This window comes from Choloepus didactylus, chromosome 4 (genome assembly GCF_015220235.1).
Source record: "Choloepus didactylus isolate mChoDid1 chromosome 4, mChoDid1.pri, whole genome shotgun sequence".
Lineage (NCBI taxonomy): Eukaryota > Metazoa > Chordata > Mammalia > Pilosa > Megalonychidae > Choloepus > Choloepus didactylus.
The window spans coordinates 182105748-182112853 of NC_051310.1; the positions used below are offsets into that span (position 1 = coordinate 182105748).

Here is a 7106-nt window from a genome sequence, read left to right on the forward strand (position 1 = left end):
TGTCTTCAAGTCAGAAGAGTGAGATGGCAAAACAGATGAAGATGTAGGCAGCATGAGTCTTAAACCATGTTAAACATTACGGTTTAAATTCACTTTACAGATTACTGTCAGAAACAGGAATTTCTAACAAGCACTGTTAAAAATTTATTTTAGGTGCAATTTAAGTATGTTACACTCCAAAATAAAACATTTAAAGATTTGGAAAGTTTGTACCCTTGTACCTGCTAAGCTTGGTGTCAGCTAAATGGCTAATATTGTTTTTAAAGGTGTGAAATACATTTATTTTTTTAGAAGGAAAGACTAATTTTGAAGGGGCAATGGTAGGCAACAGAAAAACAGTCATTTTTAGATCAGCATCATAGACTTTATACTGTATAAATACACTCACATTTATACACAAATTTCATGTTTGCAAGTACAAAAGGCAAAGAACTGCAAAGAATCTAAGCAACTGCATAAACAACTACATTCAATAGTTAATACTGTTGTCCCCATTCCCCATTTTCTAAATCCAAACAAAAACTGTAGATGCCATCCTACACATGGACTTCTCGTTTAGAAGTTGGAGACTGTGTGTAGTTCTGCACATGTCTGGTTTTCCTCAGAACTGAGCTGAGACTCCATTGTGTTCCAGGCCAAATCAGCTAGAAGGAAGTCGTCCATGGCTGTTTGAGTTTCATTGCTGGTGAAAAACAAACTCCCCAGGGTTTCAAAACCAGAAATCATGGTTTGTGTTTCTGTACTGTTCAACTGAGCTTTGCTTTCTAGAGCAGGTAGGGTTTTAGTGGAAATCCCTTGTTTGAGTTTCTGTGTCAGAAACTGATACAGTGCTCATGGAAAAGCTGGAGTGTTTCAGAATACTGTCCAGAGGCAGATGAGGGCTTCTGTCTAAAAAGAAGTTTAAGTCTGTTTGTGTCTGTGTATCAGACATTTCAAGGCCGAAGAAGTTAGCATTTCCCCCACAACTGTAGGACTGAGCAGAGGTGTCTGCAAGTAAAAAGTCAGTTTGGGTCTTGATGTCCAGGGATTCCAAGATCAGTTCAGTGTTCATATTGCTGAGTTCACTCTCTTCCATTTGAGTTTTGGATATTTGAGGCTGAAAAGAACTCTTCAATATCAAAATCTATTCCAGGATTTGGGGTTGGGCCACATGGGAGCTGTGTGTCGGGTTCAGTGTTTGTGTCAGACAGAAGACTGAGATTATCCAATGTCTGACCTGGCAGTTTTCTTGACACTTTGTTTTCTAAATTTCTTAATAAACCTATGGTTTGGGTCTGATTATCTGTCATGTTTTGAGAAGGAACAATACTATTTTGCTCACTGAAGGTTATAACTGGTGCAGATTTCTCAATATCTTGATTTAAAGTCTTAGGATCATTCTGAGGTAACAAACCATGAGTTAGTATCTGCAACCTAACTCTTGCTTGTAATATTTTCTATAGAAACCCTGTAGGATGAATGGACATTCTCAAAAATGTCTCCACACATTACCAGTTGGTCCCCGAGTACTTGGTCATCTGTGAAACTTTGCACTCCACTGGTTTGCATGTCTCTGGAGATCCCATCTGACTGGAAATGAACATCTGAAAAAAGCATCAGTCTGAGCAGCTATAGATGAAGTTGCTTTAGAACTGGGTAACAATGTTGAGTATGAACACTGATAGGATGTGAAACTTGAGACCCAAACATCAGATCAGTTTGAGAAAAAGATGATACAGAGGAGTCTGGGCAAGCCCACTGTGCAGAAGGCAGGAAGCTTGGTGAGCTGTAAGACAGATCTATCTGCACACTGATGGAAGAAATGTTGTTCTTCTGACATGTGTTACCTAGTTGCTGTAAAGTTGTAGGTGGACTTTTACCCAAGTTCACTTCAACACTTGTGCTGATTGGCTCAACAGCAATGGGGAGAGGCAGGCTTTCCTTAAGAGAGCAAGCTTCTGAATCTAAGATGAGGATCAGGGTTCCTATGGACAAAGGGAGTGAGTGAATGGTGCCCATGACAGTGCCCTGTTAATCCACACCCACTACCACAGACTGGGTCAAGAAGTCAACCATACTGGGCACAAAGACAGGCACAGGAGAAAACTGCACAACAGGCAGTTTAACAGAAGCCACTTTGAGCTTTGGTAAAAGCAACTTCTGAGGATATCTTGGAGGTGTTGTAGGAGTCTGTTTTCTGGCGTTAGAGTGCAACAGTCTTCAAATGGAGCTGCTACCTTTATTTCTGAAGTTTCTAATTCTTGAATGTCTGGTCTAGAGTTTGGTTTATTGATCAAGGATGTAATGGTGTTTATATACATATATATTTTTTGTTGAGATTGTTCACATACTGTACAACTATCCAAAGAACCAAAGTGTACAATCAATTGCCCATGGTACCATCATCCATCACCACAATTAATTTTTTTTCAATTTTTAGAACATTTTTATTACTCCAGAAAAGAAATAAAGACAAAAAAAGGAAACTCAAATCCTCCCATACCCTTAACTAACCCCCTCCATTATTGATTTATAGTTTTGGTATAGTACATTTGTGACTGTTAATGAAAGAATGTTAAAATATTACTAACTGTACATAGTTTACAATAGGTATATATTTCTTCCTATATGCCTAGTATTAACTTCTATTTATAGTGTCATACATTTGTTCTAGTTTGTGAAAGAGATTTCTAATATTTGTATAGTTAATCACGGACATTGTCCACCACAAGATTTACCGTTTTATACATTCCCATCTTTTAACCTCCAACTTTCCTTCTGGTGACATGCGTGACTGAGCTTACCCTTTCCACCACCTTCACACACCTTTCAGCACTGTTAGTTATTCTCATAACATGCTACCATCACCCCTGTCCATTTCCAAACATTTAAGTTCACCCTAGTTGAACATTCTGTTCATAATAAGCAACCACTCCCCATTCTTTAGCCTCATTTCTATATCCTGGTAACTTATATTTCATGTCTATGAGTTTACATATTATAATTAGTTCCTATCAGTGAGACCCTGCAATATTTGCCTTTATGTGTCTGTCTTATTTCACTTACTATAGTGCCCTCAAGTTTTCTTCATCAACCTATTTCTTTTAAGATGGTTTTGTTCATACACCATACATTCTGTCCTAAGTAAACAATCATTGGTTCCCTGTATAGTCACATAACTATGTATTCAGCATCATTGCCACTATCTATAAAAGGACATCTCCATTTGTTCCACAGAGACGGAGGAAGAGTCAAAGAAGGCAGAGAGGTAAAAGAAAAAGAAAAGAAAAGAGAGAGAGAAAAAACATGACAGCTAGAAAGCAGCAAAAGGAAAGACACCATTAAACTAAAGTAGAATAAAGAATCAGACAACGTCACCAATGCCAGGAGTCCCATACCTTTTCCCTATCTCCCCCCTCACCATATGCATTTGGCTTTGGTATATTGCCTTTATTATGTTAAAGGAAGCATAATACAATGTTTCCATCAATTATAGTCTCTAGTTTGCATTGATTGTATTTCCCCCCAAATCCCACCCTATTTTTAACACCTTGCAATGTTGACATTCGTTTGTTCTACCTCATGCAAAAAATTATTTGTACCTTTTATTACAATCATTGAGAACCCTAGGTTTCCCTGAGTTACACAGTCCCAGTCTTTATCCTTCATCTTTTGTTTGGGTGTCCCACATGGTTCCAACCTTCCTCTTTTAACCATGCTCACAGTCATCTTTGTCCAGTGTACTTACATTGCTGTGCTACTATCTCCTAAAATTGTTTTCCAAACCTCTCACTCCTGTCTTTTCCTTTCTATCTGCAGTGCTTCCTTTAGTGTTTCCTGTAGAGTAGGTATCTTATTCACAAACTCTCTCATTGTCTGTTTGAGAATATTTTAAGCTCTCCTTCATGTTTGAAGGACAGTTTTGCTGGATATGGGATTCTTGGGGTTTTTCTCTTTCAGTATCTCAAATATATCACCCCACTTCCTTCTTGCTACTGAGAAATCTGCACATAGTCTTATCAAGCTTTCTTTGTATGTGATGGATTGCTTTGCTCTTGCTGCTTTCAGGATTCTCTCTTTGTCTTTGATGTTTGATAATCTGATTATTAAGTGTCTTGGCATAGGCCTATTCAGATCTATTCTGTTTGGGATACGCTGCACTTCTTGGATCTGTAATTTTCTGTTTTTCATAAGAGATGGGAAATTTTAATTGATTATTTCTTCTACTATTGCTTCTGCCCCTTTTTCCTTCTCTTCTCCTTCTGGGACACCAATGATACATAATTCTTGCTTTTTGTTTTGTCCGTAAGTTCCCGGAGATGTTGCTTGTATTTTCCCATTCTTTTCTCTATCTGTTCTTTTGTGTGTAGGCTTTCAGGTGCCTTGTTCTCCAGTTCCTGAGTGTTTTCTTCTGCCTCTTGAGGTCTGCTGTTGCATGTTTCCATTGTGTCTTTCATCTCTTGTGTTTTGCCTTTCATTTCCATGGATTCTGCCAGTTGGTTTTTTGAACTTTCAATTTCTACCTTATGTATGCCCAGTATTTTCATTATATGGCTCATCTCTTTTGCCATATCTTCCCTAAACTTTTTGAATGGACTTAGTGTTAGTTGTTTAAAGTCCTGTATCTCAGTTGAAGTGTAAGTTTGTTCCTTTGACTGGGCCATAATTTTGTTTTTCTTAGTGTAGACTGTAGTTTTCTGTTGCCTAGGCATGGTTTCCTTGGTTACCCCAATCAGGTTTTCCCAGAGCAGAATGGGCTCAGGTCCCAGAAGGAAGAACTATTCAGTATTCCGTTTCTCTGTGGGTGTGTCTTAGAAAATTGGTACACCCTGTGAGGCCTCAGGTCACTGTGCTTTTCTGCCCAGCAGGTGGCACCTGTCAGCCTGTAACTCCAGACTGGTGTAAGGAGGTGTGGCCTGTGGGTGTTTTCCCCCAAGCTCTGGGGTCTGGTTCTGAATGGAAGGTGGGTAGTAGAGCTGGGCCCCATCCCTTTCCTGTTAGTGAAGATAGACCCCCTAGGGAGAGGTCATTAGCATTTCAATAGTCTCTCTCTGCCTGTGCTGTCTCCACACTTGTTTGGTTCAGAGCACTGGGAACTGAAAATGGCTGAGGCTTTCTCCACTGAGCTAAAACAGGGACAGAAAGCCCCCTTCAGGGCCAGTCCATGGCCACCCTCTGGCTCTCCAAGGTTGGTCTTCACCCAAAACCTCTGTCTGCTTGTTGGGGATTCATATTGAGCAGTCCATGCTTCTTAATTAAAACCCCAGTTGGAGCTCATCTGAGCTGTATTCACTTGCTCAGAGAGAGCTGCTCTCTAGCACCATGAGGCCTTGCAGCTCGGGCCATGGGGGGAGGAGGATCCCAGCTTGGATCCACAGTTTTTACTTACAGATTTTATGCTGTGATCTTGGGCATTTCTCCCAATTCAGGTTGGTGTATGATGAGTGGACAGTCACATTTGTCTCCCCACAGTTATTCCAGGTTATTTTTCTAGTTGTTCCTGTTTGTTTATTAGTTGTTCCAGGGGGACTAAATAGCTTCCACTCCTCTCTATGCCACCATCTTAGATCCCAATGGTATTTTTTAACAACCTCTGGATGTTTCTGGAGTTCTCCATTTTCCTTATTTTACTAGGTGGGTCCCTGTACTCAGCACGGGTCTCATGGCCAGTTCAGTAGATGTGTGACTGCAAGGCAGTTCTGCTGGCATACGGACAGCCACATGTGCACTGAAAGATCTTACCACAATCATCTGTGTATCTTTTCAAGTCCCATTCAGTACTATAAGAATTGCTGCATTTATTACATTTATGCTTCTTTTCAGCATGCATTTTCATAAAGTACTTGGAAGATCATAAGAGACTGTTTAACAAGAGAGAATTGAGAAAATAATCTGTCAGGGTCTCTAGGGCATCCTTCAATTGGACAATAGCAGAATTTTGGTGCAGTTTTCAAATCTTTCATTATTGTTGGATTTACTATGCCATCCTGAAAGTGGTGGCTCTTGACCAGGTGCATGTTGAGTGTTGGGCTGTTGGGCAGGGTCTTCCCTCAGCCAGGCATGGTGCACAGGATGTTGGTTTGCACAGCCCCAATCCTTTCACTTTCAATCACTTTGTGTTGCTGGGTCTAAGATGAGTCTCTTGTAAACAGCATATTGATGGTTCATATTTTAAAATCCATTTGACCAATCTATATCTTTTAATTCAGGAGTTTAATTCATTCACATTCAATGTTATTACTGTGAAGGCAGTTCTTGAATCAGCCGTCTTATCCTTTTTTAGTTGTCAGTTCTATTTTTTCCTTCTCTCTCTCTTTAATTACTTTAAGTTACCCTTACTAATAACTCTTCAGTTCTCTGCCCTAATCCAGGCCTTTCTCTCCTGTCTTTTTTTTTCTCAGCTAGTAGAGCTCCCTTGAGTATTTCTTGTAGGGCAGATCTCTTGTTAAAAAATTCTCTAAGAATTTGTTTGTCTGTGAAAATTTTATGCTCTCCCTCAATTTTGAATGAGATCTTTCCTGAATAAACAATTCTTGGCTGGCAATTTTTCTCTTTCAGAGTTTTAAATTTGTCATACTAGTGCCTTCTTGTCTCCACAGTGCACACTGACTAGTCAGTACTTAGTCTTATGTTGTTTCTCTTGTATGTGGTGAATCACCTCTCTCTTGCTGCTTTCAGAACTTGCTACTTCTCTTCAGCATTTGATGGTCTGATCAGTATATGTCTCAGAGTGGATTTATTTTGATTTATTCTATTTGGAGTTTGTTGGGCATCTTTGATTTGCATATTTATGTCATTTAGAAGGATTGGGAAATTTTCCCAGCAATATCTTCAAATAGTCTTCCTAGCCCTTTACTTTTGTCTTTACCTTCTGGAACACCAATGATTCTTATCTTTGTGCACTTCATGCTGTCCATCATTTCCCTGAGATCCATTTCAATTTTTTTAATTTTTTTCACCATTTGTTCTTTTTTGCTTTTGCATTCCATCACCCTGGCCTCAGGTTTGCTTTCCTCTGACTTTTCAAATCTGCTCTTAAGTGTCTCAGGAATTTTTTAAATTGGATCAACAGTATCTTTTATTTCCATAAGATCTGCTATTTTAAAATTTACTCTTGCAAATTCTTC

The 7106-nt window shown here is 39.3% G+C and overlaps 1 pseudogene; it reads right to left on the minus strand.

Annotated features, from left to right (window-relative positions):
- Window positions 1–555: 555 nt before the first annotated feature.
- Window positions 556–6062, minus strand: LOC119530801 (annotated as a pseudogene).
- Window positions 6063–7106: the final 1044 nt, after the last annotated feature.